A 14,306-nucleotide genomic window follows, 5' to 3' on the forward strand; every position below is an offset into this window, starting at 1 on the left:
CAAGGTGGGGATGCCAGCCACACATCAGCCACCACCAGTATGTCACAGTCATTTAGCACCTTTAACTTTGTGGATGTGAAAAATATTGAGGTGTCTTTAGCCAGAAGCACTCCAAGTAACACCTGCCAAAGCCAGAGCATTGGTCTGAGTGCAGCTGCTGAAGATTCTCCAGTGATCCTGTCTGTGACAGCCTCTTCCAGCAGATGGAAACACTTGCAACACACAGAGCTGGCAGCTGTAGGAGAAGCTCTCATCCGTGGAGCACAAAGTGAAGGACAACAGCAGCTTCTCTAGAGCTGAGAAGATGCCTACACTATTGATGACAAAGTGATGGCAAGGAGTAAAGCTTGGTATCTGAAATCCTGCCACCTACAAAATGCCACTTACAACCCAGGAGGAGGGAGAATGTGCTCCCAAGGATAAGAGCAGACACTGGGTAGGAGCAATGCAAGTAGCCAGGGAAGCTGAGCATCCACCACTGTATCCAAGTCGCACAGTGAGAGGGGGCTACTTTGATGTGTATGATGGGCTACCTTGACTGTCAGAACAACTGTCTTGGGGAAACAGCAAGAAGGAAGAATAAGGTGAGAAAAGAACAAAAACAAGACAGAAATTCAGCAAAGGGGAGGAAAAAAATCCCTAATTCTGAAACAAAAAAGAGCTGTCACTGAGCAAGAGAAATCAATTTCCAGGAAAGAATAAGAGAGATTCAGCCCACCTCTTCTAGGCCAGTATTCACATGGAGAATATCCCATTCTAGACCAATAGTAAGAACAGAATAAAATTAATTGCTTTTCCCCCTTTACCCCAAAATGTAAAGTCAACATAAAATAATATTCGAGATTACAATACAAACTAACTTAATCTTAGTCATATATTAAACTTAAAATTTTATTTCAAAATAAGTCACTATTCAGGCAAGGTTAATGAAAATAATAACTGTGTGCCTATGCTGACAGAGATATCACAATTTCATACTCTTATTATGACTGAAATTTTTGACACCCAACTTCTATTCCAAGATATCTCTTAAGGATAAGTTATCACTCTTGCTTTTATATCTAAATAATGAAGAAATTACTGTCAGACCCTTGCAGGGTCTCTGTTAAGGATGCTTAAAATACTTTTCGGTTTAAAAGGAGAACATTCATTTTGCAAATTGAAAGACTAATTCCAACAATAACTTCTCCTAATAATTACCTGCCTGCACTGTGGCTACTAAAGAAATATTGAATTACATCTGAAAAAATCCATCCAGATCTCTGTATATTCATAAAATATTGAAATACTGTATACAATTGGGAGAACATTAAAGTGGAAAAGTGTTCCAACAAAAATCAACATTTTAAATTTTCAAACAAAGTAAGAGACTTTAATGTCTCTCAAAGGCTTCTGGATAAAATTTGTCACTTGTACTTGAAAATTTTCTAACACTTTGTAAAGGTTTAGACAGAATTAACTTCAAAACATAATAGCTTTCAGAGCTACTCTCTGGTAGTGAGCTACTCTCAGTGACATCTAAGTGAATTTGTCATGACACGTAAACACCATTTTGGAAGGAACTGGTTTTCCTTTGTTCACATTTGAAGCTAAAACATTTTGACTGAAACAAACACAAGGCTCCAAATAGGCTCTGACCTTTGCATAACTGATCACCCCTTTTCAAGTTCTGCAGCTGTAGCTAGCAACAACAGCTAATGAATCATTTGCCTGTATTCAATAATCTCCGAAATGCCTCAACCCTTGACACTTGAAAAAGCCCCCACACTTTTTTGGCTGGAATTCGATAGTAGGAACAGCATATCAGCTCCACAGATGTGACAGCTGATACCGTGGCAATATAGGTAAGGCTCAAGTTCAGAGCTAGAGCTGTTGTTGCTGCTCTATGGGTATCACAGCACCACAGCTCGAGAGCTGCTCCCTTGTGTCTTTTACCTTGCTTGTGCTGCAACACAAGCTCCCACCCTACTGCAAGATCCAAATGCTGAAGGACTGTACAAAATATCATGTATGAATCACAGCAAATGTACTTACACTTTAAAGTGGAACAAATGAGAACAACCACAAACAATTTCAAAATTAAGTTTTAAGAAAATTATTCACCCAAATAAGATGATAGAGTAGCTGCGAGAAAACAGCTTAAAATATTTTAAGCAATATGTATGACACAAAAGCTCCTATTAAAATTCATGTGACTCATGTAACTCATTCACTGACTCATGATGTGCTAAAATGAAAACACAAAGTAAAATATATGAGACAGCATATTCAGATTATGAGTAAGAGAATGGTTTCATATTGATCCCTGAAATTAATTGGAACACAGCCAAGTTATAGAACAGTCAGAAAAAGAATGAATGCTTCTTTCATACACTGCAAATACAGAGACAAAGAAGGGATGGAGAGAAATGAAACTGTCAAGACAGGAAGTTCAGACCACAGGGTACTGAAAAAAATGCCAGTGTTATATATAGTAAATGACATTTCCAGGTAGAAGAAAAGTATCAGTTGAGAAGTTCAGGATCAAACACACTACCAAGGTTATTCTTGGAAAGTCTAAATAGCAACTATACAAGAAGAACAGTTGATTTGTCCCCAGGAGAAACACATTCATGCGAAGTATTTAGAGGGAAAGTCAGAACCAGCAGGTAAAGAGAACAGAGAAGAGTCATTAAAGGTGTCAGGGAATATGTACAGCTGAAAATCACAAGCACAGAGTTGTCAGTCAGCAGCATAATTTAGACACTGTGTATAAGAGCAAATGGCCAAGAAGTGACCCTTGTGAGAAGGACTCGAGGGAGCAAGGGTCTTGTCACGTAAGAAATGAACAAATGCACACCTTCTATTTTTTAAGAGAGGTGTAAAAAATTGTCAACAGTAAAAGGATAGGGCAGGCAGTTGGATGAGAGATTTGTAGAAATATACTGTTTATACAAGGAGGAGAAAATGAAAGAAATAATACCTGCGCAGAGACTGCACATAGTTTCTCAGAGCAGTCATCATTATCCTGAGTTAGGTCAATCTCAAATGTAATTTCTTAACAGCTATGATGGAAAAGACTATGAGTAAAGTCTAACACTGACTATCTTCTCTTTTTACTACAAAGCAATTAATGATAAAAATGTTCCTTAGCTGCAGGAATTTTATATTGGGCCTTCCAGAGACATGACATCTAAAACTTTTATTAGCAGAGCAATCTAACTCAACTCTTAAAAAGCAAGGCAGCAGGCAGACTAGCTCATTCCACGTACTGGGTACATTTACCTGTTTATTTGAATTATCTAACTAGATAAAAATTGTAAGGCAAGAATATCACTTGTCAGCACATACCAGCTACAAATCGTGCTGCACATTTCAGCAATAAACTAGAAGACTCTATAAGCATCTGGCTAACTAGCAACTCAAGTCCATGCCTATGGTTCTTCTCAGAGCCTGAACAGTTTCTAGATCATCTCCTTGCTTCTCTGAAACTACAGATTTGATAGAATATGCATAATATCTAAATCAAGTAAGTTGTCATCACAGGAAACACTTAATGGTTAATTATCATATACAATATAATCACATAATAGTAAAAAGTGGTTTATGAGGAAATGGAATAACTACCAACTTGCTCAAATCTACTTAAAACAGTAAGAAAACAGTACGTCTTTTATTAAGAAAGAAGTCTTAACTAACAGCAAATTTTGCTCAAAACAATTTTTGGGTTGTTTGGTTTTTTTTTAACTATGTAGATGGTGGTTGAAAACTAGGGGATGCTTTGCTGCCTGGAAAACAGATGCATGTGACATCCATTTATGGCCTATGCTTGTTTGGTATATCCTGCACACAAGTCAGAGCTGAATATGGGAGAGAGAGGTCACTCCAGTCATGCAGCTCTTACATGAATTAAGCAGAGGCCATCTTAATTAGCACACCTGTAAACCTGGAGACTCCTGCATCCTTTTGTCAAAACTTTGCCTTCCAAACATACACAACAAAACAAGTACTAGAAGCTGCCTTTTATTACTGAGATCAGGAGAATAATAATAATAATTTTTTAAAAACCCTAAGAAGATAAAAAAATAAATGAAGATTTAAATGTTTTAAATCACAATGATGCATCATATGCAGGTGTTACAGAGCACATAAAAATATAACATCCTAATATTATTATATTTAAGTGTTCTATAAGGATATGCCTATTATATATTGACTTAAAACATTTTAATTCCACTGAAGAATTTCTATAGCTTTAAAACCCACTGCAATTTTGCATGGCTGCTGCCTCTTACATTCTTCAGATGTGAAGACAGATTCTGCAGAATATTTACTAACTAAGAGCCCTGGCAGAATGTGCAGGCTCTGATTTTATTGTAGGATTGTAACTCTATATACACATTACCAGACCTTCTGCTTAGAACCATGGCATCAAATACTACACTAATCTCAAGCAAAGTTTTTGTTCAATTGATTTTTCTCACTGTCTGAACTCCTCTGCTTAAAAATCTTGATGCTTTGAAGCATCTAAAAATTGTTAATGTTCAGTACCCAAGACATCTCTGCTATATTGTCAGACTGAGACTCAGTGGATAAATCAGAAATTCAAATATGTTACAGAATACAGATATTTGTATTTTACAGGACAGATTTTTAACTCTGCCTCAACTGATAAAGACAAACACGTGCTAAGTACTTATGAAAAAACCCAACATATAAATAAATATTCAAGAATATACACTATAATTACGTATGTAGCTGCTCAGATATAATACTCAAAAGAATAATCTTGTAGTGCTTGGTTAAAAAAACAAGATGAATGAATGAATATTGCTTATTTTCAAGTTTTAAACAGTACAGGTTTCCAAGCCAAACATGAAAGCTGGGAATGTAACATATTGCTCCCAAAACACTGAATAAACGAGCAAAACGGGGAAAGTTTGTTAAAAACACAGATTGTGTCATATGCCACAAGCAGGAAAGTAGCTTTGCCAGTGTTTGAAAACCAGCAGCACAATGACAAATAAAACCCAAGTTTCTTTTTATTAAATCTTATTTCAAGTCAGCTGATCTTGAAAAAACAAAAGAATAATTAAATTATCTTTCATTCTCAAATCACAGTGGAGAAAGAAATTTAGTAAGTACAGGGATCAGTTTATGTATCACTAGCAATAACTCAGCAAATCTCCTCTAGCCATCATAAGTGCATAACGTTAACAACTGTTCCATATTCAAATTGAAAAGTTTACTGTAAAAGAGAATAAAGAATTCATCTAACGTCTCTTCACTGATTTTATTTACAGTGTTTCTTGCTGAAAAAATGTCTGCATAATATATAGAGCTTTGCTATTAATGTACCACAATTCTCTGGTTTCCTTTCAGAAAAAGTAACGTTTATCTCAAAAAATCCCCCAATCTCCCTGCTTTGTACCAGAATCTCAATAGGTTCCACAGTCAAAGATATCAGACTCTCTTCTTGCATGATATAGGCTTGAGAAAAAAATAGGAACAGCAGAGATATCCCTTTCCCATCTTCTCTTCATCTCTGCCAGTGATTTTCATGAAGCTGAGCTACGAATTAAATGGACGGTCCAGATGGGCATTCCCTGTTTTCTGGGCAGCCTAACACCATAATCACTTCCTGCTTCCTCCACAGCAGCTTCTGTGGTTGCACTGTGCCATCCATGCTGCAGGACCCAAAGGGCACAGGAACATTCTCAGCCCAGCTCTCCTTGCATGGTGGCTTCACTCCACTCTCACAACACACAGCATACAGAGTGCCAATGTGAACCAAGAACTGCTAATGTCTGACTGCAAACACGGATTTCAAATGTTGACATAAAGAAATCAGATTTATGGAAAGCCAAAGAGACTGAAGCCCATTATTACCCACTCATCCCAATAAAAACACCTGCATCCGTATGGGAAGCACAACTGAACAGTCATCTGAAATATAAATCATCTTTCACTTTCCATTGCTCCCTGCAAAAGAAAAGCAAGTTATTCTTCAGTCCTGAAAGCTTTAATTGAGGAATTTCACAGATATTTATTTTTAGTTTGTTTACTGCTTGTTTTTAATCAAAAACTTTCAGTCAAAACAAAGTGGTAAGTTGATGGCAAGATAATTCTGTTTGAATATCACAACATTACTTTAGTTGGTAGTCAGCCTTCAAAAATTCCAGTTATTCAAAGAGAGAAAACTAGCTTGAGAAATAAATACATTAGTAAGAGACAATCAATCACATAGAAATAAAACAGAGGCTAAGAGGAGGACGGTACTTTCAAGAGAGGCAAGCAATCCACAGAAAGAAATCTGCTTTAATAACTACATTTGCCAGAAAGCATGGAACTAATTATGGTTCCAATATACATAATGCATTCAGAGACCTCAAGTAACAGACATTACTACCTGGCATTTCCAGCCCAGTTGTTGAAGTATACTGATTGTAAGCATAAATGTTCATATTATGAAACAGGCAGATGGTCTGCTTCACCAGAAACATTACAGTCTGACATTTGTTATCAATTGTACTGATTTAATACTAATGAGAGTAAATGGAGACGGATTTGCAAAAATCTGTCTCTTGGGAAGATGTATGGGTACCTTCAAAAATCTTTTACTTCATAATTATCATGCTATGGTACCAAGAGGAATAATGATGCCTTTTAATATACAGCACCACTCTGACATTTGCATGGAGTATTCGTGCCAGGAACCAAAACCTACAAGGGAACAGATTTCTTCAGGAAAAGAAGCAGAGGTGGTGGCTCAGTAACTCTGCCACAGCAGCAAACAAATCAAAATTAAACTCACTTTTTACGATATTGTACAATACCATTATATCGAGTACTGAGGCTTTTGTTCACAAGTGCAGCAATTTGAAGATATGTCCAGCAAGGGTAAGTAATGCTTATTCTCCACATGCTGAAGTGCTCTGCTCTTTCTCTGTGTCCTGCTGACTGCATGGTCACTGTGGGCAGGGAAGAGCCACCAGGCTTAGCCCAGGACGAGGAGGTACCAGGAGCCCTGAACTGCCAGGAACCCAGGCTGGGTTAAGCCTGCCCCATCACAGTCACTGGCTGCGTTATGGACAATGGCATAAATCAGAAATCCAAACAGATGAACATTAAACAAGGGGCATAAATTATCAGTGCTTTCTCAAGCCTAACACCTCTCCTTACACTTTTTCTTCATGCAGTTGCTTCAGGCCTTAAGAAACATTAAAGCTGGCTATGTTTCTCTATAACAAAGCAGCAGTGAACATGTTCCCTGTAAGGCAGTGTCTGGTCATCAGCATTTCTGTGAAATGACCACATTATCGTCCTCTCAGATTTTTGCTGTTATGAAATGCCACTAGTGTTCGTTGTCTAGCAAGACACACCAAGAAAGTGACACAGACTCTACAACAAACCAATACCACAGAAGCTCCCTGCTTGTTTTGATTCCTTCAGACACTTTCTTTCCTGTTTCTTCTGCAACACCATAGTGTGATGAAACATAAAGTGATTTGTTATTTTTCATTAATAACAGCATCAATTCCATGGAGATTTTCCAAGTTTATTCAAATTACTTTGAGTACAAGCACAATTTGAGACTGAGGTGTAATGACACAGCATTATGTTACAATTCAATTGCTTCACTTCAATTTACGTCAGACACCAGAATTTGAGAACTGATTTGAACAGACTAATAGTGAACACCTGGATTTCTTCTTTTATACCCAGAACTGTCAATATGATTATTCACCCACTCACTATTTCATCGAAAGCCAATGCCTGTTTATTATCCCAGCTTAGAATACTAAGCAAAAACTTATTTTTTTCTAATTAGCCATGTACTATAACAAATATATTCAATAAAGAGATATTAAAAATAAGCCTTTTAACCTAACCTTCCTATAAACTATTGATAAAAAATAGATTTAAGTGTATTTTTCATTGCTTGGAAAAATTGATTTCAAGATTTCAAGACCCTATATACTGAGGGTCAGGCATTACATATTACATTTTCCCAATTTTGTAATATTTTATAGCAAAGACATGGTCATTGCCAGTAACTTCTACAGTAAGATTAAAACCAAGATTCCATTCCTTGCACAGATTGCTGTATTAGCATACTGCAAAAAATATGTACTGTTAGCAGAGATAAAAATGCCTCTGGTATAAAGTCAAGAAAATTTAAAGTAAAGTCAGCTGTACATGCTGTAACACTTTCTCTGAAGCTTCTACACTGGAACACAACACAAATTAACTGTCATGTTTAAGCAATTATCTTCTATCAAAACGATCAAAAAACTAATTTACACAAGAGATACAGTAGATGCATTTCCAATTTTCCCTCTAGCTTCCCCAAGACAGTGCAACTGATCTAAACAAATACAGTCAATCATTTGTGAGAGTGTGTGTGTGAGGAAAGAGTGCTTTTAAAAATTATTACTTATTCTTAAGTAAAGGGAAGAAGTGTGATCTTGCCTGTAAGGGATAGACTGGAAATACAGAAGACATGTCAGTGAATGTTTTATGTATAGGGATGTTATCAAGATCAATATCCTTCTTTTCACTATAAGAATTTTTTCTCACAGAAAAGCGATAGTACAAATGGATACTACTCGATTTTCCGAACAAGCTTTTTACAGGGTAAAGAGAGAAATAAGTGGAGAGAAAAAATTTTATATTCAGCATCCTGAAACAGAATTTGCCTCTTGTGACCTTAAGCAAGATTTCTGCTCCTATCTTGCATACAATAGCATCTAGAACATGAGCTGTATCAAGCCTGGGTTCCTAATCTACACTTACAAACAAATCAGTGTCATTTGGCAAGGGGAAAGGAGACTGGACACCACAGCTGACACAAACAGAGGGGAAATAAAAATAATACTTCCTCTTGGTGATCTACAGCAGTAAAATCTTCTAATCACCTTTTTTTTTAAGTGCAGGGTTGAGTGTTATTTGTACAATTTTCACACTTTGAAGTGAGTTGCTGTAATAAATTAATATACCTACACTGCTCCATATATGCTCTATTTTCTGCATGCAATACGCCAATTTCACTAAAATCTACCACAAATAGCAGTGTCTAATTTGAAAAGTGACTTTAAAAAGCACAATGTTTGAAGGAACAAATTCTTTTAGTTACTAAAAATACGTCTCCTGGAGATATGAACTCCTTTTCCTCTTGTATTGTTTTTTGTTTTTCCTCAACCCTTCATAAATACCATCTCAAAGTCTTGTGTTAGCATTGGTATTGAACATAGGGTTTTTTTGACTAAGAAAAACAATGAGTAATTCCTATTCCAAACTTCATAACATGAAGCTATTTCAAATTATTTCTTTTAAATTGAATCAGGCACTTAAACACTGTCATATGCCAGGCAGTAATTTTTTTTTAATTGCTAAAGAGATACAACAGGTTTTTGCTTTGCTTCAATCAAAACAAAATAAATTCCACAAATTCCACAACCTCCCCAGAATTGTTGTGGCTATCCTTCTGAAGCAGTGATTTACAAATCTGAAGAGCAATCATCTTAAATCAACTAGAAGAGACTGATACAGTGATGCACGTAAACAATGATGGAGCAGTGCACCATTTTAAACACCTTCAGTTTTAGTTTTGGTTAGAAGCTAAAGCATGCTCATTAGCACAGAGGAGGTAAGAAAATAGGTTGTCCTGTCTAAAAACCAAAGTAAAACAAAAAAATTTTTAAAACGTATCAGATTTTACTTGTATCACTTAGTAAATAGTTAAGAGGTGAAAATCACTACCATGAAATGCATTTTGTTTCCCATATGGAGGCAAAATCTATTGCTAAATCATGAATGGCAGCCAGTTTTTGTCAGAATACCTGAAGTTTTTTGTTCTAATTTTGAGATACACTTGAACCACCTTCCTTGGACACACACACGGTAGCAGCACACAAATCAGCAGATGCTGGTACTCGAACCAATGCTTGCAAATCTGGGAGTAAGCATGCACAGTAGATTATGCTTTGAACAGACAACAGCACTTCCCTCCTCTCTAAGAGCTTCCCTTGGCTCTTAAAGCTTTTTGAAGAAAGATGTACCTGGAACCATCTCCTGATGGTTCTGGAAAAACCAGGCAAAAGTTCATAGACTTCTTAGAAGCCTTTGCACTTCAGTAACTAAATACATTGCAAATCAGTTATGACAGTCTGTGGTTAACTTTCACTACATTCCACAAATACAAAGATTCAATTTTGAAATTTGATCAATACTTACACCATCTTACAAATCAGATTAATTGGTAAAAAAAGCTGCAACATATTCTTTGAGACAGTTCTGAGGAAAAAAGTAAGTATTTGTCATCCAATGTGAATCAATCTCCTGTTTGCAAATACTGATGATGATTAATGGAAGTATTGTATCATTAGAAGAGTCTGCAGACTACATGTATAAATAAGAATCAATGTTGCAATTAGAAATCTGATCAAAGACAACTGAAGTCAATTGTACATTTTATATATTCTTTAATTAGCACCTATCCCTGACTTCATCATCTATAATCCTGGCAAAACTCTGGGATTTGCACATTAACAGGACTTGCATGTCAATCACTGTCATCTTCTAAACCAGAAAGGTGTATATGTATTTCCACAATAGGATTAAGCTTAGTTTTCATGAAACTTTACACAAGGGCAGCAACCCTATGCTCTGCTACTTCTAACCAGGTCTGTGCCCAGCCCCTTGTCCCATCCCAAAGTTTGGGGTGTCCCTGCAACCAAGGCTCACCTGAGTTAAACATTTACTTTCAACAAGTCAGTTTAAAGGTGGGTCCGTTCCCTGCCTGCATCTGCACTGATCCCCTCTAACACTCAGGCAGGGAGTCTGACAGCATCCATGAAACCACGATCCTCACCCCATAGCCTGGCTTCATCATCTGAATGCAGCAGGCATTACACAGTGAATCCAGGCCTGGAAACTGTTTCTGATTCAACAGTCACTCTTTGCTGAAGCACTCATCTTCTCCCACCAAGAGCACCATAAAAATTTGCAGAGGACAGATAAGCATTGCTCTCTTGTCTACTCCTGCTCCTCTCCTGTACTGGTGATCTCAAGCATTTACCAGCAACATTCAGTACATAAGTCAGGTGTCCATACAAAAATCTATTTGGAGCCTTAGTAGCTAGATTTCTACTGTTTATTTCTCATTTTCCTCTTTGCAACCAGAGTTAGGCATCACTGCCAAAGGCATTTCATCTTTACTGATACAAGCTGGAAAATGTCATATTACCATACTGGTCTGAAACTTGGATTTTGTGGAGAATGCAAAATACAAATTCAGCCAAGGGTAGGGAAGCTGAACAAGACAGTAATTGTTGACACATATGTATATACATATCTGCCACAAAAATCTGAATGCAGTGGTGAAAAGCAGAAGATGAAGGAAATAAAAAATGGATCAATTACTGCCCAGGAAAAAAAATGTACCTTGGGAATAGGGTCTATGACAAACAACCTCACTAAACCAGCAACTATCTGAATATATTTTTTTCCCCCACATTACACAAAATAAGAATATTACAGGTTTCCTCCTGCTGAAAGGCCACTAGCAGTTTGGAAAACCTTTTGAGAAGCAGTAGTTGTAAGGCAGAATTACAGAGGCTTAGTGGATCCATCCATGCTTGATATAAAACTGAACATAGTACTAATAATGTATTTTCAGGTCTTACATGTGTAAACTCATAAAGGGAATTCAAGGGACAGTTTTAAATAGACTCAATATTTCTGTTACAAATAGGCATAGACATTATGAAGTGTCCTCTGGCTGAAAGGCAAAAGTTTTGTTATCTGAAAATAGTATCTCAAGTTATGTTTTATCCTGACCAGTCACAGTAATTCTTGCAATGATTTCCGTTCCTCTTTTACCTGGGGGAAAAAAAAATCCATGGTCTTATTGAATTCTTTAAGCAGAAATGACATTCTGGCTCCATCTGAGTGTTTTAGCTCAATTTTTTCAGGGAAAAAATGTTATTATGAGATAACTAAACACAAAATCATAACATTTGGAACCATGTTGTCCAAGTCCTATCAAATTTTGCAAGATACTAGATGTCTCAGATATGAATTTCACAAAGTTAGCAATCTCACAGAAAAAATAGGACCCAGCAGTCACTCTTGAAGGAAGAGCAACCACAACTTTTCCCCTTTTCCCTCAAAGAAAAGGCAACCTTCTACTAACCAAAATTCACATTCTATTTGTTGGAACCACAAACATGATGCTCCTTATACACCCAAAAACCACTGAAAGAGACTGAAATGAATGGCACACTTGAGGAACATGGCAGGGAGCTAGGGCACCTGACAGTGGGGACTGAAATACATAAGGAATAAACCTAGAAAGCAAGACAGGTTTTAGGTGTACTACTCATGAAACAACTCCACAGTTACAGAGTGTTCCCCAAGTCATTGCAGCTAAGAAAAAAACTCAAACAACACTCGAAGAGGAGATACACCTAAAACATACACATAGATAATATGAGTAAGTCAATACCAATTAAAAAGAAGGGATGAAAACCCCTGCAATTATTATTGTGACTGGATAGTTTTAGCTCTCTTGGTAACATGCAATATAGCAATGTAGATTTGTGCTGAGGTGCCTAAACAAAAGACAGAGCATATCTCTCTTCATCAAAATGTCATATAAGTAATATGATAAACATTGAAATAGAACAGTGGAGAAAACCTCCCACCATTTATTCTTCCTACAAATAGATGCAATTCGTATACATAGACTGTAAGCACACATGCATCCCTTTAAAGACCTGGCTTTCAAAGTAGATTTCATTTTTTTCACTGTTCCTCTAAGAAGAAAATATTATTGAGAGAAGTCAAATAAAATAAAGAGAATAACTGATGCCCCCCAAAATCTAGAGCAGATACAAATTATTGTTGACTCATATTGTAAATTGCCTGTCCACTACAAGCTTTTAGAGTAATGCAACAAGGAAAAAAATGGTTTTCAATCACTGCCATCCATCAACTTGGTAAACAAGTAAAATGTATACTCCGCCATCTGCTAGCTATTAGTCTGTGTAATCACAAAATATCATGTAATGTAATCATAAAAAACCACTATTATTACCTACTCTTTCAATTTATAAGCAAATATTTCTATCTGTCAAATGATTTTAAGCTAGCATGAGGCTTGAACCTTCTGTGCTGCTTACCGTCAATCTAAGATAAGTCTGCCTCTTGTTCAGTCCTCCTGCATTTGGGAAATGCTCAGCATGGCAGTGCTGTATTTGATCCCAGAAGAAATCACATGAAGAGAAGGGTCAGTAAATGATCCAGCTGTCAAGGACCTGAACAGTTTAACAGCAATGGCTATGGGAGTAGTCTTGCTCTTGGTCAGACTGGCTTAGATGGTCAGAGTGGTCTTGCTCTTGGTCAGACTGGCTTAGATGCTGCCAAGAAAGAACAGAATTTTCAGTTCTAAGATTATTTTTTTCTGCACCATATTCTATTTACCCTTGATACTTATCTTTATACACATTTCCATGAGAAAGACTACTAGAAAAGTTCGTTTTCTTAAATTACTTCTTTTAAAGGTATAGTAGAAATAGCTGTTCTAAAATCCTGAAGTTGGAGGAATAGTGCTTTTTTTCTCACATATTTCCAACCAAAACTATCCATTAGAAAGCAAACACATTAGTAAGAAACTGTGTCGGAAAACTAAAAAATCATACTGAAAAATTTTGCAGAGATACGTCCTACTAAAATATCTTTAAACAATGGAAATTTATCTGTTCCTAGAAATTTCTCAAAAAACTGAAACTTCTTCACATAAAGGGACATTCACTATTTTTACTAGCTCACAGAACTTGCCAGAGTTATTACACCATCAGACCAATAGCAACAAGAGGTCCAGCTGGCAAGAGCTAAGACACTTATTCCTTATTAACTCCTTTTAATGTATGGCAGAAAACCACCTATTTTATGGCAGGGAAGACTCTACTTAAGCATATTCTTTTCCCCACCAACTAAATGTCAAAACCAAAGGTAATCGTGTAAGTGACACAGAAGCCATTATTTCAGCTGTACATGACTCCCATTTGGTCCTGAAGGTGATTCTCTGCCAATTTGAGGGCTAGAATCTGCCCTGCAGTGACAGAACCAAGTGGAGCAGCTTACCAGGGGAATACCTGGGGTGCTGGTGGCCACCAGGTGTCACAATAAATTAAAATGGTAACATTTTAAAGATAGATCCACTGGGCTAAGATTGACTTTGAAACTCTGAATGGGTATGTCTCTAAAGCTACAGAAATATATTTTCTTTCTTCAGATCAGCTGTTTCATGGCTAATTTCCATA

General features: G+C 36.7%; 1 protein-coding gene across 26 annotated transcripts in view; it reads right to left on the reverse strand.

Annotated features, from left to right (window-relative positions):
- Nucleotides 1-14,306, reverse strand: part of TENM3 (teneurin transmembrane protein 3) — a 1,293,899-nt gene that overhangs the window by 338,019 nt on the left and 941,574 nt on the right. For 23 of the 26 annotated variants that reach the window (XM_088163549.1, XM_088163548.1, XM_088163547.1 and 20 more), the window contains one exon: nucleotides 13,164-13,400. The exons of the other annotated variants lie outside the window; for them this stretch is intronic. The gene's annotated coding sequence lies outside the window, so the exon portion shown is untranslated. The remainder of the gene's footprint in view (nucleotides 1-13,163; nucleotides 13,401-14,306) is intronic. 26 annotated transcript variants of the gene reach the window in all.

The sequence above is a fragment of the Sturnus vulgaris genome, chromosome 4, assembly GCF_052056855.1.
Source record: "Sturnus vulgaris isolate bStuVul1 chromosome 4, bStuVul1.hap1, whole genome shotgun sequence".
NCBI lineage: Eukaryota > Metazoa > Chordata > Aves > Passeriformes > Sturnidae > Sturnus > Sturnus vulgaris.